At 38.4% G+C, this 23,139-nt stretch overlaps 1 long non-coding RNA gene across 1 annotated transcript; it reads left to right on the top strand.

Annotated features, from left to right (window-relative positions):
* The first annotated feature begins 11,232 nt into the window (after positions 1 to 11,232).
* On the top strand, positions 11,233 to 19,792 carry LOC124554203. Its single transcript, XR_006968289.1, has 3 exons — positions 11,233 to 11,391; positions 12,926 to 13,012; positions 19,736 to 19,792. It is a non-coding gene; the product is annotated as an uncharacterized LOC124554203 (long non-coding RNA).
* Positions 19,793 to 23,139: the final 3,347 nt, after the last annotated feature.

Below are 23,139 nucleotides of genomic sequence, written 5' to 3'. Positions count from 1 at the left end.
ACGAGATGCTTTCGTAACATTAAATTTCATGCTCTACAACTTTGACGACGTTTACCATTTGGGGTAGGCATTTTTGAGTTACAGGAGCTGAAGACGACTTTTTAGACCAGTTGCTAAAAATGAACGAACTTTGACAACTTACTGCAGCCAGATGGGTACACCGACATTGGCATTTAGGTAATCATTCGATGTAAAATTTAATGTTCCTTCATTTTGGTAATAGTTAAATTCTGAGTAGGATGCATAGTGACCGAGTAATAGGTGAAAACCCGAGAAATGTAGCAAAAGTTTGTGGTTTTCTGTCCACAGAAATTGTCCTGAGGGTTTTGGAGGTCGAAAATGTGGATTCTATATGCTCTCAACTATATGCACAAGATGAAAATTCTATCTCACCTTTGCAACCAAAAGCATCCCGTTACTGGACTAATACAATTGAAATTGCGGCAGAATAATGACATAGTGGATTATTAAACTAACAACTAAGTGCAAGTCAGGTCAATAGTTTGTGGAACAGCCGAGTCTCAGTATAGAGATAAACTTGTAACTTCTTTGCTTGTACTGTTACAAAACCTACAGCAGTTCTCGTTTCACAAGTTATCTATGGTTCTCAATAATTACATTATTTCATTGAAAAAGCCTGGAGTCCCTCGAATGTCGAGGCAGAAATGGAAGTTTCACATATTAATCATATGCCAAAACGCTCTCGTGCTATCATTTGCAGAAATGTTGTCGCGGTATCACAGACCATTTGAAATTTTGAATACGTCGTTCTAGTTTCTCACTGACACACGAGTTCGTGATGGAGAGATTTAAATACATCCTATTTTCTCGAGATTGGAAACAGACAGCGATATACTTCCAATTTTAAAGAATGATTCAATATAGTATCTACATTTAATACACAATAACATGTAATCTGACGTGAACCAAACACAGATTCATAGCGGTACCTACTTTTCACTGCAGACTACAAAATTCTTGCATAGTCTACCTACTAGCGAAATATCCCAATAATATGACCATTAACGAAATGCTAGGTCGTTCATCATGAAGCTGGTGAATTAAGCTATAAGATGCGCGAGAATGACAGTTTATTACCGAATAGATTCGTTAAAATCGTTTCAGAAAAATCGCAGATTGGCTGGCTTGAGCGGCAGTTAAGCGAGCCTGAATGGTTCTGCACCGAGCAGGTCTGTACTGGCATTACACTGTGGTCACCTGCTCACCCGCCCAGCACACACTGCCAAACTGCTCTTCTTTCCACTCGCTCCATACTGAACTGTTGAGAGTCGCAACTTATTGTAAACGCACTTCAGCTTCAGGTTTCCATACTGTAAATTTACCACAGTTTTCAGCGATTAAATTTTCATAAATATAATAATTAATCAACATCGATATTTTGCCTACAAACTTTCTTTTACAGAAATTGTTACTGGAAATCAGTCTTTGTACTGATTGTTTCGTATCCTACAAATAGAAAGTAATAGACAAGCATTTAGCGGTCTAAATCGTGTGTTTGGTGAGGAAACGTGTCTGTATACAGTCATCAGCACGTCGGCAAACGTTTAGTTCTGAGTGATTAAGTATATAACATTATATGTGTACTTTCGTTTTCTATATGTAGTGCCATAATTGCTGGAAGGTCACGTTTGATTTGATATCATCTTTTGCTGTATTTCATCATGCCAGGAAGAAGAAACTGGCAAGAGTAGGTGAGAGTGCTCGATTACAAAATGAGTAAAAAATGATTTAATGGTCCCTTCTGACTAGATGAAAGTGTCTAACATTACGGTATTAGTTGAGTGAATTACTTCTTGTATCATCGACAGCCGCTTGTCGAAATAAGTCACCCCATTCCCACGAAGTTCCAGAATTCCTGTAGATCTGTGTCAGTTCCTTCAGCAATAGGGAATACATGCCATCAACTTCCACCCTTTTCCCAGCCTGGTTTGATCCCAATAATATCTGCCTTGTGGTCACCATTATACTGCCCTAACCCTATGAGTGACAAATACTGCCTGTCCAGTAGACCCAAAAACAACTGCATCCTCCAAGTGCATAATGCTGTAACAGCGCAGTTCATACAAACATATTCTTGTGACTCCATGTGTCATAACTTGAAACAAACAGTTAAGCCGATAATTCAGAACAGAAATAATGTAGTTCGATGATAGTTACATAAGAGAACAACAATTACATAATAAATAATAATAACAAGAAATAGAAGCAATTACTTAATAAATAGAAACTTCTAGTTCTCAGACATTTTTAATTTGAATGAACACCTTTACAAGAAATCAGACAGCCCGCTTCAAGATTAGCACATAATTACCATCTAGTGTGAACGCCTGGACTTACACCAGGACTACTCTGTCTGCATGATGTAATCAAGTGACATTAACCAAGGTGCAGTTCCAAACATGTATGCTTGGGGCTCTGCTGCATAGGTCTAGGACTGCATCTTAGGTACATCATGTAATACAGGCTTAAAACCATACCAGCTACAAGCGACGACTTCAAGTGACAACAAGTGGAAGACAATTTTTGACAATGTTTATTTTCAGTGGTGAAGCCAAGTTCTGTGTGTCTCGAAAGGTGAATCATACACACGAGATTATAGAAAAAAATTCGTAGTTCACCTAACATTAACGTCTTTTGTGCCACGTCCTCTTCAAAAGTTTACAGACTACTTTCCTTCCTGGAGAAAACCGTGCCTGATTTCGTGTACCTATACACACTGCAGCTGTGGCTTATGCCAGAGGTATAGCAAGCAAGTGAAGGGTTCATTTTGCAACTACAAAACGCTCCACCTTACTTCCTTTCAGAGATTTATGATTATCTCAATGCCGAACTGCCTCAGTGTCGAAATGCGCATGGTTCCCATTGTGACCATCTTCTCCAGTGGCCCCCCACAGTCACCTGTCTTAGCTTCATATGATTTCTTCTTATGGGGTTAAGTCAAAGATCACCACGTTCCTGCTTCCATTGCCACTTAATTTGGAAGAGTTGAAAGGAAGGACTAATATGGTCGCTGACAATTTTAATTGGTAATATAGATAGAAACTGCCTTGGACGGATTTAAAAGGACAGATAACATAACATTATGGCATAAAACAGAAAATTCAGTTTCCAGTTCTTCAGAAGTATGAGAAATGCAATGAACTCTTCCTCGGACTGACATGAAAGAACGCAAAAAACCGATTTCAAAAAATGGATTGGGCTTGTATGCCAAACAGTGATAAAAATTTCTCTGTATTCCTATCTGATAGTAAATACATAGCAGATGATATGTATATCTGACACTGAAAAATGTCACATAAGTATTAGTCATGAGCAGCATGACACCAGTAAATGATGTACTCTAGAACTAGACAACCTTAGGGTACTGCTAATTATTTTGAGCAGCTTGAGCTAATATGAAGAGACTAACACATTTTTATTCTTTCATTTTTCTACAGTGCGTTTGTAGAGAAGGACGTGTTGCCCTGAGCGGCATGTGGCAGAGACCAAGTGAACTAGTTGTGACATGTTCACCACAAGCAGCCAGAGATGCTAAACAGCACTATGAATTTTGAGTCAAAAGGTTCCAACATGTCCTTCACTCTTTATGTAAATGTAAACAGTGGTATAAATGCGCACTCTTGCTATACATTATGAATTTTAACAACTGACAAGCATCAAAAGAGTGCTGTGTAGACAAGTTTCACAAGGTGCATTTTAGCTGTGTATGTTTTTACTTGCGACAATTCTATTTGTAATGAACTTTTTGTCAAACCTGTGTGGAATGTGCAATCCGATCTCCTTTCAAATGTGAACATCACATGAGTGATGAATGCACAATGGAACATGATGTAGACCCGAACCAGTTTTTAAAGATCTGAAGATGACAATCTTAGCTGTTGAAACCAGTCAATAAGAAACTGTTTAGATCGAAATCTTGCCTATACACTATTTCTTTGAAGTACATAGAGATCGCTGATTCTCATTTCTCATTATAAAAATATTCAGAGAAGTTATATGCCAGTTTAAGCTTAGGGAACAGATGTAGAATGAGTAGGCTGGTGGAAATATGGGATGAAATATCACAAAGGTGCCATTAGAAAACAAATTTTGTGAACAAACAAAACAAAAATTTTGTACAGCTGCTTGATATTTATTTATGTAGAAATCTATAACTGGCTGTAGTACCTTTCTAATGTAAGGAAACTTTTGAAAGTGGAGTCTTTTTAATTGACATTAGCAAATTAGAATAAAAAGTGATTGATGAACTTTTGTCATAGACTTTCTTCTACCAGTATGCAGCTTACAGTAGATGCTCAAGTTAACAAAACACACAGACTTGGAGAGGAACAAAGCACAAACTGTGACTTTACCTTCTGGATTCTTTTCTGGACTTTATTTCTAAACTAATTTTTAGTAAAAATGTGAAAATAAACAGTTAAATATTCATCTAATGCACTTCACACATTTCTTTAACACAATTATTCTCTTACAACATTATAATGTTTTCTGTCATTGTTAGCACTTTTTTAAAGAGGACATTTAAGCTTCAATTGTCTTCTTATTTTTTTCCTGAGGATTGGAGTTCCATGTGACTTTTCAATATAAATACTACATTACCTGTAACAATTATTAACAAGAGGTTTACATGAAGTAATTGTATTTTGAATGCTATTAATCGCTTCCTGAAGCAAAATTAAATCAATCCAAGAATAACAATAATTACCAACTGATGAAACTGTTTCTGTTATGCCACTTGCTGTGGTGTCACTTTGGTTGCAAGCTACTCCTGCACCCCACATCAGTTAAATAAGAGCAAATATTGTAGTTACTCTATAACGAATTTGGAATAATGCTTCGTGCAAGCGCACTTAAAGACACTCTAATACAATTCATTTGCATTGTTAAAAACTACACTTAATCTCTGTAATCTCGTTCATTTCCTATATTAAAGAGTATACTTAATCTGAAGTTATACTGTCACCAGAAACCTCCTTACTTCCTTCCTCAAATCCACTACGTCAGTGTCTAACGCTTTGTACTCTGTAATGGAGACATAGGGCATCTGTGTACACTCATATTTAAATCGCCACCACCTGGTGGCGAGCGTGCCACAGGGAACTGCACAAGCCTCTTTGTGGAAACAATAAGGTCACTGGCCAACAATTGGGATATACATTAAAACAAGAAGTGCACTTTCATGCAAGCATATTTACATAACCATTACAAACCAAAACTTTTCATTGTTTGATATTTTTCGAATCTCTTCAGGGTGGTCTGTTTCCGCTATCATTTTACTCGAATTGTTTACAAATGAATCACTGTCATTATAAAGACTATTGTCATGGAAATCGTTGTTTTTCTAGTTTTCACTTTAAGATTTCTGTACAAGCTCTACACTGTCTACCTCAGAAAGGAATGTATATGAAGAATTAGCCATTTCACACCAACTTACTTTAACTTTGTTATAACAACTTTCTCTCAAAGTGGTTATAGTTCGACACCGAGTTAACTCAGACTTCCTTAAATGGGAAGCAATCAGGCTCGAGAATGGGTCATGTAAGAGCTACGAAAAGCAATATTTGGAATATCGATCGCCACTGGTCATTGGAGTGGGAAGGACTGTGAGCATTGAAGCTGCCAACCCTAAAATCCGAATACACTGCCAATACTGTATTTAGTTTCACCATTTGTAGAAATGAGTGAGCTAATGTGAAACTACAAATCACCTTCCATAAACTGTCCAATAATACTCGCTTACTCAGACAGAAATCTTAATTGTGCATCATATAATGGGACAGCATAAACAATATAAATTAACAATGATGTGCCCACTACTGCAGTGGCCAAACGTTTCATTGCTAGCAACCCAAAATGTAGAAATTAAATATTATATTCCTGTTAATATACACATCATATAGTCACAGTCAGGCCACATGCTGTTTGGAATAAAAACACGCATGATGTTGTCAAAGTTACTTGGTGCTTACGAATAATGAAATAATGCTCCACATCTTTTTCTTTTTTTTGGCTTAAGTACGGTAACATTATTATTGTGATCAGACTTTCACAACTGTCTCTCTGCATTTCAAAGAATATATAGGATATTTTTCAACATGCACACAAAATTAACTAATAATTTCTTTTAGTAGGCTATAATATAACTTAATTACAACCATACAGTTGCAACATAATTTTTAGAAATAAGTCTGTATGGGTGCCAGTTGGACTGGTAGACACACCACTTCCAGTGGCTCTAGCACAACAAACATTACTAAAACCGACAATTTTTGTAGAGATCTTTGATATAGTCTAAAACTGAATCTGCATATTATCCTAATACACAGGTATAAATATCAAAGCTACCAATACTGCATACTAGCTTCAGAATCACTGAAACCATAATGGCAATTGCTCGATTTACTTCTGGCACTAATTAGTGTGGGTGAATGAAAGTGGTGCCAAACAGTTAAAACGACTTTATGTTTTATGACATAACTAAAAGTGGCTTCAATTGAGTGATGCCAAGGTAATAGGGGTGCTGCAATTTCTGCATAGTTACACAGTTTTCTATATGGCATCTGTGTCAACTGAAATTAGTGAGGCAGGTATTATGTAGTAGTATAGAGCGTGCCATTCGAATAATTAATTACACATGAAAGAAAATGCAAAGAATACCAAAACAGATTTCAGGCAGGAATAAAATGGAAATCACACATTCACCTTTAAAAGAATTACCATTCAAACCTGAAAATTGTATTATAAATCTTTTCTGAATTACAAAAACAAATTTAGAGTACTTCTTGAATCATGTATCAAGCTACATTTAAAGATGAGGAACACAAATTTTGGATGCAAACCCAGTTTGCCGGAAACTGCAGGTGATAGATATTGGCATGTCAGCGTTATAGTGCCTCTACAGTATCCTCAAAAATACATTTTTGGGGTACTTACATGAGATGCTGGATGATGTTTACAGATGTAGCAATCATAATAAAATTTCTATATGTCGACCACTTTCGAATAACAAGAACAGATGTTGCATAGTTGTAGAGCTGCATATTGGACACCATTTAAAAATCCGATATTCATATTAAAGATGCATTATAAGTTCGAGTGAAACTGCAAATGGCACTTCGATATTTGACATGTAGCATTTACCTGTCATCTCTCCAATATTTATATCATGTCCCCAAATACAAATTTTTAAATTCTTGCATGTTCTGTTCCATGTTGTGTACTATGACCTGAAGATACAATTGAGAGCTAATATTTTTTCATCCTTGCACCTAATGTCAGTTAAAAATGACAAAACAATAATGTTACTCTATAATAACTTTTGTAGTTATGCTTTGTTCAAGTGCACTATAATATAATTGAACATTGAATATCCATGTTCCTGTATTAAAAGCTAGAGTCAAGTTGAACAGTAACCTTCTTTACTTCCTTTCTGAAATTCACTGGATAGATGCTCAAATGTATGTCGCCAGTACTATGATCTGAATACATTTGCCAATATTGTGTTGACATTCAACATTTGTAGAATTCAGTGAGCTGCAGTGAAACTACAAATCCCCTTCCACTAATTACACAATGACACATGATTACACACAACCAGAACCTACCCATTTGCCTGATAGCACAGATATGATACATTTCCACCCCATAGATTAACCATTTTTGCTCATATCTGCAATATCAAAAAACTTTAGCTATGAACAACTTCGAAAGTAGGAAGTTGATATATGCTCCTACTGAAATAATTTAAATATAAACATACATATTATGTTGTAAGAATTGCTTGGTACTCACCTTGTACACAACCTACAGAATGATACCAGACTTTATATCTTCTTGTTGTCTCACTGGCTAAGTAGAGTAATAACAGTATTTCTACCGAACTTTCTCAGATTATCGCAACATATTTTAAAGACAATACAGATTGTTTTTCTAACAAAAAAAAAAAAAACAAGCACACACCATCCAAACAGGCCTTGAAGGTTCAATAGTACTGACTGGCCGCCATGTCATCCTCAATCTTTAGGCATCATTAGATGGGGATATGGAGGGGCACATGGTGAGTACACCACTCTGCCAGCCATTGTCAATTTCCGTGAGCAGCTTTTGTAGACACATTAAATAAAATAACAGGATTTTAGAGTATAATTTTTTTCATGTAGTGCCAAACATTTTCAGCAAACAACCTTTTTAGGTGCCAGATAAATCTGTACACACGCCACTCTTCGAAGATTTTAACGATTTGTTATGTTCATTGATTTAAATATAGCGATTAATTCTTGTTTTGGCTTTTGACACAAATAAATGACAACTGTAGACAATTTCCCGTGTACCTACATCAACATCTATGCTCTGTAGGCCAGCCTGAAGTCAATCGCACAGGGTATGTCCAAATACCAGTTATTAGTGTTTCTTCCCATTTCATTCACTTGGAACATGGGAAGCATGACTGTTTGAACGCCTCTGCATGTGCTGTAATTAATCTAATCTTTCCCTCACTATATCTATGTGATTGATACATAAGGGGTTATAATATATTCGCATAGTCATCATTCAAAGTCGGTTCTCGATACTTTGTTAGTAATCTTTCTTAGGATAGTTTATGTCTCTCTTCAAATTCTGCACTTCAGCTTCTTCAGCATCTCTCTGACATTTTCACAAAGCTCAGACAGACCTGTGTCCATTTGTGCTGCCCTTCTCTGTATACTTTCAATATCCCCTGTTAGGCCTTTCTGGGACAGGTCACACACACACGAACAATATGCTAGAACCAATCACATGACTGATTTGTAAGCAATTTCCTTTGTAGACTGATTGCACTTCCCCAGTATTCTACCAATAAACTGGAGTCTACCCTCTGCTTTCGCACCAACTGAGCCACCTCATATCCCTACAAAGGGTTATACCGAGGTATTTATATAGCTCGCCTCATTGGTATTATAGTCATAGGATACTACAGTTTTTCGTGTTGAAGTGCACAGTGTTATGTTTCTGATCATTTAAAGCAAGTTGTCAGTTATTACATGCCTTTGAAATCTTATCACGGTCTGGCTGAAAATTTACACAGCTTCTTTCAGACAGTACTTCATTATGGATGACTGCATCATCTGCAAAAAGTCTGAAGTTACTGTTAATATTGTATGCAAGGTCATTAATATACGCTATTAACAGCAAGAGCCTAACACACTTCCCTGGGGCACATCTGAAGTTATTACTACATGTAACGACGACTCTCCATCCAAAATAACATGCTGCATCCTCCCCACCAAAATTCCTCATTCCAGTTGCAAAGTTAAATTAATACTCCATATGAATGTACTTTTGATAACAAGCACAGGTGTGGTACTGAGTCAGATGCTTTTCGAAAATCAATAAATACTGCATCTACCTGACTGCCTTGATCCAAAGATTTTAGTATGTCACGTGAGAAAAGAATGAGTTGGATTTCACATGACTGATATTTTCGGAATCCTTGCTGACTGGCAAGGAGGAGGTAATTCTTTTCGAGATACCTCATCATGTTTAGGCTCGGAGTATGTTCTAAGATCCTAAACCAAATGGATGTCAAGGATGCTGGACTATAACTTTGTGGATTACTTCTACTTCCATCTTATAGATGGACATGACCTGTGCTTTCTTCAAACTACTAGGCGCCATGTTTTGTTTGAGGCATCTGTGACAGATTTTAGTTAGAAGGGGGGCTAACTTAGCGTAAATTCGGTGTAGAATCTGACAGGGATTCCATTGGGCCCTCGAGCTTTACTCAAGTATAACGATTTCAGTGGTTTATCAGCACCACTGACACTAGTACTTACTTCCCTCATCTTTTCAGTGTTATGAGGACTAAAGTGGAACATTTCTCCTGGGTTTTTCTTTGAAATGGAAAATCTGAAAACAGAGTTAAGCATTTCAGATTTTGCTTTGCTACCCTCAGTTTCAGTTCCTGTTTCCTTCGCTAGGGACTGGACAGTAACTTTTGTGCCACTAACAGCCTTTACATACCACCAGAATTGCTTTGGGGTTTGTGAAATATCATTTGACAACAATGCCTGGTAATTCCTCCCCATCAGTACGTGAGGTCTGCCTGGTCTCGGTTTATCTATGTTTATTCTTTCATAGCTCCACGTCAGAGTCACAGCATCGATATTCGACGTGGGCAGCTGACACAACATTTGACAATATTCTGCTGCGGCAGTCATTGAAAGCCTCACACATTGATCTCTTGACAGACAAATGCGTTTTATTCAGCAATTCTCTAGCTACAGCTCTATGCTTTGTTTTACATCTATGACACAGTAGTCTCGATTTCTTTAGCTGTGTCTTTACAGTAACTGTATACTGTAGAGATTGCCTCCCATTATGAACTGTTCTACTGGGTACATATCTGTCCAGCGCATGCTCAACTATTCTTTTAAACTTGAGCCAGCATTCCTCTACATACTGCTGCCCTGTGCTTAAACTTTCAGTTCCTCATAGAGATACGACACTACTAATTTTTTTATGTACTTTACTGAATACTGTTTCACTTATTCTTTGTACTCTGTTAGTCATTTGCTCCCAGAGCCATATCAAGTTCACTGATGTGGACATCCTCAAAGAGGTTAGGTCTATTTGTTGCCGTTAGAAACAATATATTTTCATCATGAGTTAGGTTCCTAACTGTCTGTTCTAGTTAGTTTTCAGAGAAGGCAACGGGACCGATGACCTCACTGTTTGGTCTCCTCCCCCAAATTAACCAACAAACGACTTTAATTTTTTTCCTAGCAGATATGCAGCTCTGATTCCAAGAATGTTAGAACGACCTCTGTGGTAGGTTTTTTCTTCCGCATTTATTGACTTTGACCACAGCAGCAGATGGTTGTAGACTTGTAGAGTTTAGTAGTTCGTGTCATACGTTTGTACGGTATTATGATGCGTTTTCTGTGTAACATGTAAGTGATTTGATGGTGGAGACAGGAAATCACGGAAAGATGCATATTGAGTGTGGCAGTAAGTCAATACTTAATTATCATTACAGCTAACTGCCTCGAATGAAGTAGTTTGCCAATGCCTTGTAATGATGCTATCGTAACTGTTCGTACAGTTATTATATCGGTTTAATTTCATTAATTGGGCACATTTGAATGACAAGTTTGTTCCACATTTAATTCTTGTATCATCTTTGGCGCCTCTGGTTATGGTTTGAGATAGCCTCAGAATTTAATAAGTAATTATTTCAGGTTATGTGCATCAGAACCAAACACTTGTTATTTTCAGTGAGCTTATGTTTCCGCATTGCGAGCAGGAGGTGACTAGTGTTTAGACAAACATATTAGTGCACATTACGTACCTGTGCTGTTCGGCAATTACGAAAAATACCAGATCGACGTGTTGGTATGTAATATGCTTGCTGTTTTCGTTTTGTCCGATAAAATTGCTAAATGTTTTCCGTGATTCAGCAAAAGAACCGCCAGAAATTTTGATGTTGTCTGTAATTACCGGAAAAGTGTCTATGTGGTGGTTAGAGAAAGTGCAGGTCAATGTGAAATACGTGGTCATTGACGATAAAAGGCCCTCATGAAGTTCACACGCCCGCTGCATTCGTATTGTTATATTTACTTGTGCATGCGAAGTTCGGTAACAATATTTGTGAAGGAAGGAATAGGGACAGTAAGAGTTCACTGTAATCTGATCTGTAGTTCGCCCGGGTTGTAGCGCAAACAGTTGTACTGCCAATACATTAGATTCGTTGGCACACGTTAATACTGAGTATCAGGGATTGGTTATGTTGGTATGAAAGATAATGCTGTAGAGCGAATTCATTGTGTTGCGTTTTCCATGGATTTTCAATGTGCCTATGTGCTCCATAGTTTAGTAAATAGTGATAACTGTTGTTTGTAGTAATGTGCACGTTTCACTCTATGGAAGGATATGGGAAATGTAATTTACTCTGTAAGGCCTAATGGGTATGTGCAATTGCCATCGACAAAAGCATCCCAAAACCACAGAACATTGTCATGGGTACGCTTATGAGAAAGTAATTTCACTAAATCTTGTTAGAGGAATCTAATAAGTGTTAAATCTAGACAGTCAAGGATCATTTATTTTTCCATGCAACGTTCAGGCAGCAGTGTGTGTTTTTTAGTGACTGGGTAAAGATTGCAGCATTACGCTATATTGAGTCGATAATGTTGAATATAGATGACTGTATAAGGAAACTGTTGTTAAAAATACATACTAAACTGACCGAAAAAGAAGAAAGTTCTGTCTGTATGGGTGGATTTTCATGTTCTGCTTTTTTGAATACCATGAGCAAATGTGGGTTTATAGATTGATTGAAGGTGCAGCCAGTATCATTGAGAAATAATTCTTTTCTGTCCTTGCATACGTTGCTAAGAACATAATTATAAACCTCTTACATTATTCTGTATTTTAAGGAATTTGCAGGATACATTGGCAGGCTTAGATATAGCCCAAGACTCATTTTAATCTTTTATTCTTCATATGTAAAATTGTCTACAGTAAATAGATTTGTCTGGTAAATTCACTTTATCTTAGTAGCTTCACATGACACTTAGAAATTTATGTGGAAAAAGCAAGATATGTCAGCTACCATATTCAGAATAGGATTGTATACCACAAGCAAATGCTACTAACAGCAGTAACTGTAAGTCACTTGTTTCCATTGTGTGTGGTTTTTGTTTTCTGTCAAATTGAGTTATGTTTTCCATTAATGACAGTGAGGCTTCAGAGTCCTTATCACCAGCAAATTGTAAATCAGTTCTTTTTATTAGGTTTTTTGTTCCTCAGCCAGTTTTAAATGTTTAATATGCATTGACTCGTTTGCTGCAGCCGGAAAATGCTGCCTGTGCACTATGTTGAATAGTAACAATTTAAACAAAATCACCTTTGCTTTCTTGATTTTCAGTGGATTAGGAGAGCACTCATGGACTCCAAGGGAACTAGTTGGCTGAAAAAAGAGAAGAATGAAGTATATGCTGAACCAGGCTCCTTCGTAAATAGCTTCTTGTGTTTTTTTACCATTGTTTCATTAATTTCTGTGTGCCATGTGGTGTGTAAACAAGCAGATTACCTTCCCTGTTGTTTGTCAGATGAAATATTTGGTACTGGCTGTTGGTTTTGATTCTTGACCAAACGAAGTTGTGACTCTTGGCTGTGCAACATATTTGCAATGGATTGGTATCTTGTAGTATATAATGCTGCTCTCCAATATTTAGTTTGTTTTAAAATTTCTGTAGCTTATTGTTAGTGTGATGTTGGCATGCCAGTAGTTAATGATTACAGGTTTGTTGTCTACTAGGAAATTGTCACATGTTCTTGAATTATTGTGGTGTTTGCAATTACCTGTTACAAATTAATTTTCTACTTTGATATTTAGTTTGGTGTGTTGTTAATGTCTAGATTTGTTCCTTTCTTAGAAAGTGGTATTATTAATGGATATGATAAAGTAATATTTGAGTAGGACTTTACGTGCTAGAGTACAGATGATTCAGCTGCTACTGTAGATCAGTTGTATGGCTTGCTGGATGAATTGATCAGATGCTCTATTTGTGGTCAGTTTTTAAGTTGAGCATAGTTGCTTTCTCAGACAAGAGGGATATATATCTGTGGATTTATTGCAAAGATAATATTTGGCAGTCTATTTGTCATGGTGCCTGATGGAGAAATTGAAACTCATGGCCTACAATATTGTTTTCCTGGTGCATTATTTTTGCTATTGCTCATCTAATTGGTTTTATGCACTCAGTGTTCTTGTTAGCAATATTACTGTTCTTGATCAGTTTTTGATTTGGGGGTAGATATTCAGAATCTATTAAATATAGGGAAGTGGTAGGTGACAGAGCTGTTGTTGAAATCCTTTGAGGAGCTTAAATACTATTAAATGAAAGAGTAGTTGGTAGTGTAATTTACAACCCTAAGAAGGAAATTGTGGTAATGCTGATACTGAAAGAGTAAAGGAGTGTTACAGTTTTAACTACGGAATGTTTGCAATGCTCTTTAACCAGTAGATTTTCACATGACCACTCTAAATATTTGGTAACACACAAATTACTTAAATGTTAGTATACTGACAGTTAAACTGTGTAGGCTCAAATATGACACATCTGTAACACACAACATATGCCTACAGATTTGGTGCTCATAAAAGAAATAATTATAGCAGAATGTCACTGTCAGCTTCTGGCATATTAAAACATGCTAAAGCTACTGTTAGAGCTCACTTCTTGATTCAGTATTTCTGAGATCAGCTGGATTTGAAGTTCCCAGTGTGTGACCATCAACATTCTACGGATAATTCTCTCCTCATTAACTCATTTTGAAAATATATTGTTCATTCCTTTCTTCATCAAAGTGCTGTAATTAATTTGTGTTTTTGTAGCTAGATCAAGGAAGAAAGCCTTTGTACTTTGAAAGGGCACGGCCGACTTCCTTCCCCATCCTTCCCTAATCTCATGAGACCAATGACCTTGCAGTTTGGCCTCTTCCCTCAAACAATCCAACCCCTAACCCCTTTGTACTTCCAATGTCTCACTTACCTTTCTTTCTATGAACTTGAACTTGGTGTGTGTAGTGTCTTGCTCATATTCAGGGTGTTCATTCTTCTCTTGGTACTGTAGGTCTAGCATTGATCTCAAAATGTAAGCAGTTGGTAAAGGCAAGTCATCGTAGATTTAGCACACATGCCTTTGGTGTTCCAGTCTTCTTATCACTTCTTTTTGGAACAACTACAGAAGTGACGACTACAATGCACTTTCATATCATGTGATACATCTTTATTGTAAATGTATCTGTTTTTCCATTAGCTCAAAGCTGTGTGACTGAGCAGTCGCTGTTCCAGCTTTTCATGTGAGGTTGTATCTGAACTGGTCCACCAGTGAAAAGCAAAACTCAGTTGCCGACAACTCAGGTGCCTCAGTTACATTTTCCAAAGAACAGAGAAAGTAGAATCAAACACAGAAAATGTCAGGATAGAATAATGGTATACAAGGGATACATTTGTACTCAACACATTGAGGAGGCCTTTGGTTTCAGGTAGGTAGAATCAATTGACTGCTAAATATGTAAGCTTTCGGACAAAGTCATTCAAATGAAGTACAGAACAACACTAGATCATGAATACATCTAATGCAAGCAGAAATCGGTTGGCAGGACTGGTGACGTAAAGAGGTGCTGTGGGGTGGGAAGTGAGGGATAGCAGGGTAGGGGTGGAGGTGATGCTGTGTTGACTGTGGGATTGGTCAAGGACATAGGGTGACAGAATAGCGCTTCTAGGTGCAGTATTGGGAGGCTTTACGGGGGGGGGGGGGGTGGAGTTGTGGGGCAGGTGTGTGCACTGCTCAGTGCTAGAATGAGAGCATGGTAGGGAATAGGTGGGGCGGGGCAAACAGACAAGCAAACATTGACGCTATGGGGGGTTATGGGGATGAGTGGTATGTTGTAGGAAGAGTTTCCATTTTGTACAATTTAGGAAAGTGCTATCATCCTCTATGATCACATCCCCCAACACACATGACTTTGTCACTGAGCAGTACCTTCCTCAGTGTCTGACTGTCTCCTAACCTACGGCCCATTCCTGGTCGCCATGTCCAACTACATTCTCACACACAATTACTTCTCTATTGAAGGGATTGCCTACAAACAAATCTGCAGTACATCAAAGGCCAACTGTATGTCACCATGTTCTGAAAATTTATTCGTAGGCCACCTCGAGGATTCCTTACTAACCACCCAGAATCACAAACTGCTCACCAGATCAAGATTCATTGATGACATTTTTGTGATCTTCTTGGTTTGTTTATTGAACTTGATCTGATGAAGTCCATCAGACCCTCTATTAAATTGGACCATGGTTTCCCTTTTTATATCATATTTTTCTGAAACTAAGTTTTAATATGGCTAATAGTATTACAATGATTTGAGTGTCTGAAGTAGCAGTGTCAGTGAATAATACTATGAACTAAAAGTTAATACTGGCAGTACTTCTACTTCTGCAGTTGCTACCACTAGTGGTTCTGGTAGTGGTGGTGATGAAAGAATTTGTAGGTGTGCAAGGTAGACTTTTTCTGGTGCAGAGTGTTACGGGGAAAGGAAATGTAAGGAGACTCCACCAGCTAAGAATATTGGGAAACAACGTGGTTTGAATCAAATGCCAAGGCTCACACTGAGGCGTGCACAGCCTAAAATTTCCTTTACAGCCTGTTCCCAGAAACGGAATTCCCATGCCTTGTCTTGTCAGTCACAAATACAGAATCGTCTGATTCCACCCATCTGCTTTGACACATGACGTCACAAATATGGCGGAAACGACCATACACTAAGCCTCCAATATGGCGCCTATGATGTCATTACATAAACATCACCACTAACACGAAAATACAATTAAAACCAACACACACATTCCACAAAAACCCAAGGAAACTAACGGGGACTAGTGTAGCAGGGGATACAACCCGTCGGCTTTGGACAATGACGTCACAAGTCGCCAAACGAGAAGCGATTCTTCTTAGTGTTGTAGCTCCCTTCAGTAGCTGATAAGTGTTTTTTGGCTTTTAAAAAAAAATCTCACGAGATAGAGTAAACAGATCCACTTTATTAAGCAATCAGTAAAAAAAACGAAACTGAAACATAACAGCAAAAGTGAAAATGGTAAACTGCTCTCTGGCGACTTGACGTCATTGTCCAAAGCTGACGGGTTGTATCCCCTGCTACACTAGACCCAACTAACGGGACAAGTGTGGGAAATTGGGGGTTTTTGGGTGGGGACAAAGTAAATAAAAACAAATTTACACACACCTCCATACTAAACCACACAAAACGACAAAAAAGGCACAAAACTACTCAAATTTCACTAAACACAATATACAGTGGAATCGGACATTTCGCTTGATCTACGTAGCTCAACAGCAGCTCCCGATCCCACAAATTGGAATCGAACATTTCCCTTCACCTGTTATCCTTAAGACACCTCCACATATAGCCATCCCTGATCAGAGATGCCAGAAGTTTAGTAAACCACATTTCTTCACAACATACTGAACACTTCAAGACTTCATCCAAAAATCCGAATAGTTGAAGAAATTTTATTAGAGACAATGCACTGTCCCCCATCATCGCTGACAACCAAAAACTGTTGACCCTGCCAGTCATATCCATACCTACCAAAGACATAAAAAAAGCAGTTTACCAAAATTAACACACGCCAATAAAAAAAAAGTAACATTGACATAAGAAAACCAAAATTGTTAACTCCCTGAAAAATATTCCGCTGAAAGCACAGTCACTACCAATACCACACACGTGCAATGCTACCATGCAAATGAACATCATACGCCACGTAACACGCTACCCATAAACACACCACCAGAGAGAACCACCAACCGCAACAATACACCACCTATAAACTCGCCACACATGCAAACTAAACCAAAAACATCACCTAACACACAACTCATGAACACACCACCAGAGAGCACCACCGATCACATCAGAACACCTACAAATACGCCACTCTCACAAACTAAATTCCACACCGCCATGATGTCAAACACCACAATAGCCTTAAGTCACGGGTCAAAGCCGACAGGTGGGATCGGACACTTTGGTCGACCCCCATCTCCCACATACTCCTAGAGTAGCACTTGCCTTGCAAGTCAGTACTACCCATGACTGAAGCAACTGAATCACATTTTCTGCCGGGATTTACCCTGCCTCTCATGCCTTGAAATCGGGAATAATCTCTCCACCCTTCACACAGTTGTTTTGTCTCCAATTGAACTGATAAGATATTCTTGCTCATCGCTACTCCAGCCCTGCTTCCAACCTCTTGCCTCATGTCTCATATCCCTGAAACAGAGCTACATGCAGGACAAGCATGTTTCCTGCAGCCCTGTCAGACATCTGCAACACAAAGGCAGGGCTACCTGTGAAAGCAACCCTGTGATTGGCAACTACCCACCTGCAGCCACTGTGCTGTATCCTACGTAGGCATGACAACTAAATCGCTCTGTCTGCAGGAGTGACCAGTGGCAAAGTGTGGCCAAGAAAACTGGACCACCCACTTGATGGAAGTGCCCCCAGCATGATGTGGTTCACTTCAGTGACTGCTTCACAGCTTGCTCCAACTGGATTCTATGTTCTAACACAACATATTATTTCCTGTAACCTCTCTAGACTCAGCCTATGCTAGTCCATGTCCTCTACCCATGTCCCCTTTCCCTGCTCTCAATTCAGCACCACACACACACACACACACACACACACACACACACACACACACACACACACACACACACTCTTCTTTCCTCCCAGTGCAATTACTATTTTCCCTTTCTCAATTTCTCTCCTCCCCTTCCCCTCCCACAGTACAGCTTCCCAAAACTACCTTTAGCAACTCATACTGTCTCTGCCACATCCTTGCGTGCTATCACAGAGAACACATTATCTTCCCCCCACCCCTCCTCCCACTTTTACACTGCTATCCCTCTCTCGGTGCCCTGTGCCTCCTCATATCTCACAACCCACCCTAACAGATGGTTGCTCATACCAAAAGCAGATGGTCATTCCCAGTTCCTGGAGACAGTGGCCATGTGTGTGTTTGTTGTGTTCCTGTGAATGTGTTCTCTATTTCAGAAGGGCTTTGTCCAGAACCTCAATTTTTTTAATACTGTTTCATTGTATTTGTCTGCAAGTCAGTATAGAAAGTAAACATGCCAAATTTCAAGTTAATGGGAAAGTGAACTGGAAAAAACACTGGGTGTTGTGTGCTGCCCTTAGGTTAGTTAGGTTTAAGTAGCTCTAAGTTCTAGGGGACTGATGACCATTGCTGTTAAGTCCCATAGTGATCAGAACCATTTGAACCATTTTTTTGGAAAAAACACACCAACCAAATCTGCAAGAAAAGTCCTCAAGATTGTTCTACCTCGTGTGTAAACTGAGAGGAGTGTTTGGTTCAGATATGTGTTAATTCCCGTGATATCAGTAACATAAAAAAAAAGGTCCGTGTGATATGGTAGGTGGAACATACAGTGCCATCTGTATTTTGTTTACCAGGCTTAGAATGCTACTGGTTTTTGATATCTCTGTGACTCTGCTGTTGGCATCAGGGAGAATGTTAAAGAATGTGTTCCCAGAAAGCAGTTTACAAACAAGATACTGTAAGTAATGCAAAAATCCACATCCCAAAACATAGGCTAGCAAGAACAGGAAACTGTCAGTAAGTGAATGGCCTCAAAAATCTTACTTATTATTCCCTCCCTGCTTCATCCACATCATTTTAATATTTCAAATTAAAACTGTGTGATTGGCTGATAGGAAATTCATGTTGCAATTAGTTGTATGATATGGGTATTGTTGATTTTAATATTAAAGATTCTAGTTGTACCCACTGATTTCATTACACTACTGTTTTTTTATATGATGCGCATTTCGTATAAAATAGTTAATGATAAGTAAATAAAGATTATGGAAGTAGGAAATATGATTGACAATAGCAGCATAGGAAACTGAAGTACAAGAGGCTAATAAATTTTCAAATATGTTGTCACTGATGATTGAAATGCACCTTACTGTCACCGAGAAGGCCACTCTCTGAAAAAAATGAGTAATTTATTCTTTAGAAGTGTCATAGACTTACAATATGTGATACTTGTTTGTAATATATCTAAAATTGTCTTCTTAAAAGAACTCCTTGCAGATATTTCTTTACTATTCTCCACAGGTTCAGTTACACACATCTACCATGAAATTAAAAGAAGAATTGGATGAGAAAGTGAACGAACAGGTAAGTCTAGAATTTGTGTGACTGTATGAAATTAAGCAGTGTTATGTTATGGCTTAGTTTTGGTGAATATAATATATATTGGCTTGATGCACTTGTCCATGTTAGTCTACCCTCTATAAACCTCTTAATCTCTGATGACTGTCACCTACTACATCCATTCGAACTTGCTTCTTGTCTTCATGCCATAGTCTCCCTCTACACTTTTTACCCTCACATATCCCTCCATTACCAAATTGACTATCCCTAGATGCCTCAGAATTGGTGCTATTAACAGGTCCCTTGTGTTAGTGAAATTGGTCCCTATGTTCCTCCATTTGTTTCATCTACCCATCAAATCTTCAGCATTCTTCTGTAGCACATTTCAGATGCTTCCATTCTCATCTTGTCTGAATTGCCTATCATTTATGTTTGACTTCCATACAGGGCTGCACTGCGAATATCTTCAGAAAGTACTTCCTAACACTTAAATTTATATGAGATGTGAACAGTCCTCTTTATTAGGCACATGTTCATTGATATTGCTAGTCTTCACTTTATTTCTTTCTTACTTCGGCCATTGTCAGTTACTTTGATGCCCAAATAGCAAAAGTTGTCTACTACTTTTACTGTCTCATTTTCTAGTCTAAACTCAATATTGCCTGATTTATTTCAGCTAGAATCCATTGCTTTTATTGATGTATGTCACACAATCTCCTTTAGTGGTGATATCCAATTTTACTGTTCAGAGTTTTACCTCCCACACATCCCTTCATTGACAGTTTCAAGATGCCTGTTTTGTTTGATAGAATTACATTGTCATTTGTAAACACACAGTTTGCTCTACTTTCTTCCAGATTTCCTTTGTGTCTTCGTCGTACAGAGTGCATATCAGATGTAGGCTACAAGCCTGTCTCATTTCCTACTCAATGCTTCCCTTTCATGTCTTTAAAGTCTTACAACTGGTGCCTGGTTTCTGTGAAAGTTGCAGACAAACTTCTGCCTCCTGTCTATTCTGCTGCTGCCCAAATTCCAAAGAGTGCAGTCAACTCCACATTCTCAAAAGCATTTCAGTAAATCTGCAAAAGCTGTAAACACAATTTTGTCTTTCTTTAACTCGTCTCAGGTAAGCCATAGTATCAGTATTGCCTTGTGTTACATGCTCTTAGTATCCAAAGTGATCTTATGTAAGGTTAACCCTCTAAAAGCTTTTCCATTCTTGCAAGCGTGATATCTGATGGTCTGGTCTGATAGTACTCACACCTGTTATCAGCTGCCTTTCTTCGAATTTGAATTACTACATTCTGGTTGATGTATAACTTTGTTAGCTATCTCGTATCTTGCACAAAAGTGGAATAATTTTGTCATGGATGGCTTTCCCAAGTATCCCAATAATTCTGAGGGAATGTCATCAACTGCAATGCCCGCATCTCATGGTCGTGCGGTAGCATTCTCACTTCCCACGCCCGGGTTCCCGGGTTTGATTGCTGGTGGGGTCAGGGATTTTCTCTGCCTCGTGATGGCTGGTTGTTGTGTGATGTCCTTAGGTTAGTTAGGTTTAAGTAGTTCTTAGTTCTAGGGGACTGATGACCATAGATGTTAAGTCCCATAGTGCTCAGAGCCAATGTCATCAACTGCAATGGCCTTGTTAAGACTTTGCTCTTTCAGTGTTGTATCAAATTCTGGCCATATCATAATATCTCCAGTCTTGTCTACAGCTACTTCCTTTCCCCTTTCTGGAGCAAGTTTGTTCCCCTTTGCCTTACAACCATTCTTGTTTAGCCATATTCCACGTTGTGTTAACATCATTCCAGTAATGTCTGTATTCCCTTTTGTCTATTTTAATAGCCACATGTTTGTATTTTCTCTTCTCATCAGTTAAATTCAGCATCTCATGAGTTGTTAAGGTATTTGTACTAGGCCTTACTTTTTACCTATGTTTCCTCCTGCCTTCACTGTTTCATCTCAAAGCTGCCTATTCATCACCCAGTGTATAATTACCCTCTATTTATCACTTGTTGCCTAATGCTCATTTTCAAACTATCAATGATTTTTGGTTCATTCAACTTACCCAAATCCCATGTACTTAAATTCTACTTTTACCATTTCAACATTTCTCTCCAGTTAATAAAAACAACTCTAGCCAGAGTCCACATCTGTCACTGGAAATGTTGTGTAGTGTACAATCCTATTTTGAAATCTTTGTTTTTGACATTACATAATCTGCTTGAAACCTTTTGGTTTCTCCATGTCATTCCACATACACAAGCTTCTTTCATGATACTTGAAACAAGTGTTTGCAGTGACTAATTCATGCAATGTGCAAAATTCTACCAGGGAGCTTCCCCCTTTCAGTCATTTATGCCATTCGATGTTCTCTTAACTATTGTGCATCCTGTTCCTACTATTGAATTTCATTACCTTCTAGAATTGGCTTTCGTCTTCCTTAGCTATTGAATAATTACTCATCAAACTTTTCTCTATTCCATTCTTCTGCTGCTGTGGTTGCCATACAAATTTCTACCACTGCTGTATTTCCTTCATGCCTACATTGCTGTTAATAATAGCTTACTCATGTTCCTATTTTCTTGCTCATTACTACGGCTCTCCCTGCATGACTCCTATTTGATTTTTTTGTGCATAATCCTGTACTGACCTGACCAGAAGTCTTGTCCTTTCTGCCACTGCACTTCAGCTCTTACTACAACTGAATATAACCTGTAAATTTTTCCTTTTCAAAGTCTCTAACCTTCGTAGGCTGTTGTTGTCGTCGTCGTTGTCAGTTCAGAGACTGGTTTCGTGCAGCTCTCCATACTACCCTAACCTCTGCAAGCTTCTTCAAAGTACGTACTGCACATCTTTCTGAATCTGCTTAGTGTATTCATCTCTTGGTCTCTCTCTTTGACTTTTACCCTCCACACAGCCATCCTATACTAAATAGGGGGTCCATTGATGCCTCAGAACATGTCCTACCAACAGATACCTTCTTCTAGTCAAGTTATGCCACAAATTCCTCATCTCCCCGATTCTATTCAGTACCTCCTCATTAGTTACATGATCTACCTATCTAATCTTCACCATTCTTCCATAGCACCACATTTCAAAAGCTTCTATTCTCTTACACACACACACACACACACACACACACACACACACACACACACACACATGTGCAGGGAGCTGAGACCACACTGCCAATCTGTGCTCCCAGTTCTCTGAGACTGCGTGCGAGTGAGTGTCTACTGCTGACAAAGGCCTTAATGGCCGAAAGCCTTAATTGTGTGAATCTTTTTATTGTGCCTATCGTGAATCAGCATCACTGCTGTATCATGAGTAGCGACTTTCCTTCTCTGGTATGGTTACAT

This window comes from Schistocerca americana, chromosome 11, assembly GCF_021461395.2.
Source record: "Schistocerca americana isolate TAMUIC-IGC-003095 chromosome 11, iqSchAmer2.1, whole genome shotgun sequence".
NCBI lineage: Eukaryota > Metazoa > Arthropoda > Insecta > Orthoptera > Acrididae > Schistocerca > Schistocerca americana.
This window is presented reverse-complemented; position numbering and strand designations above follow the sequence as displayed.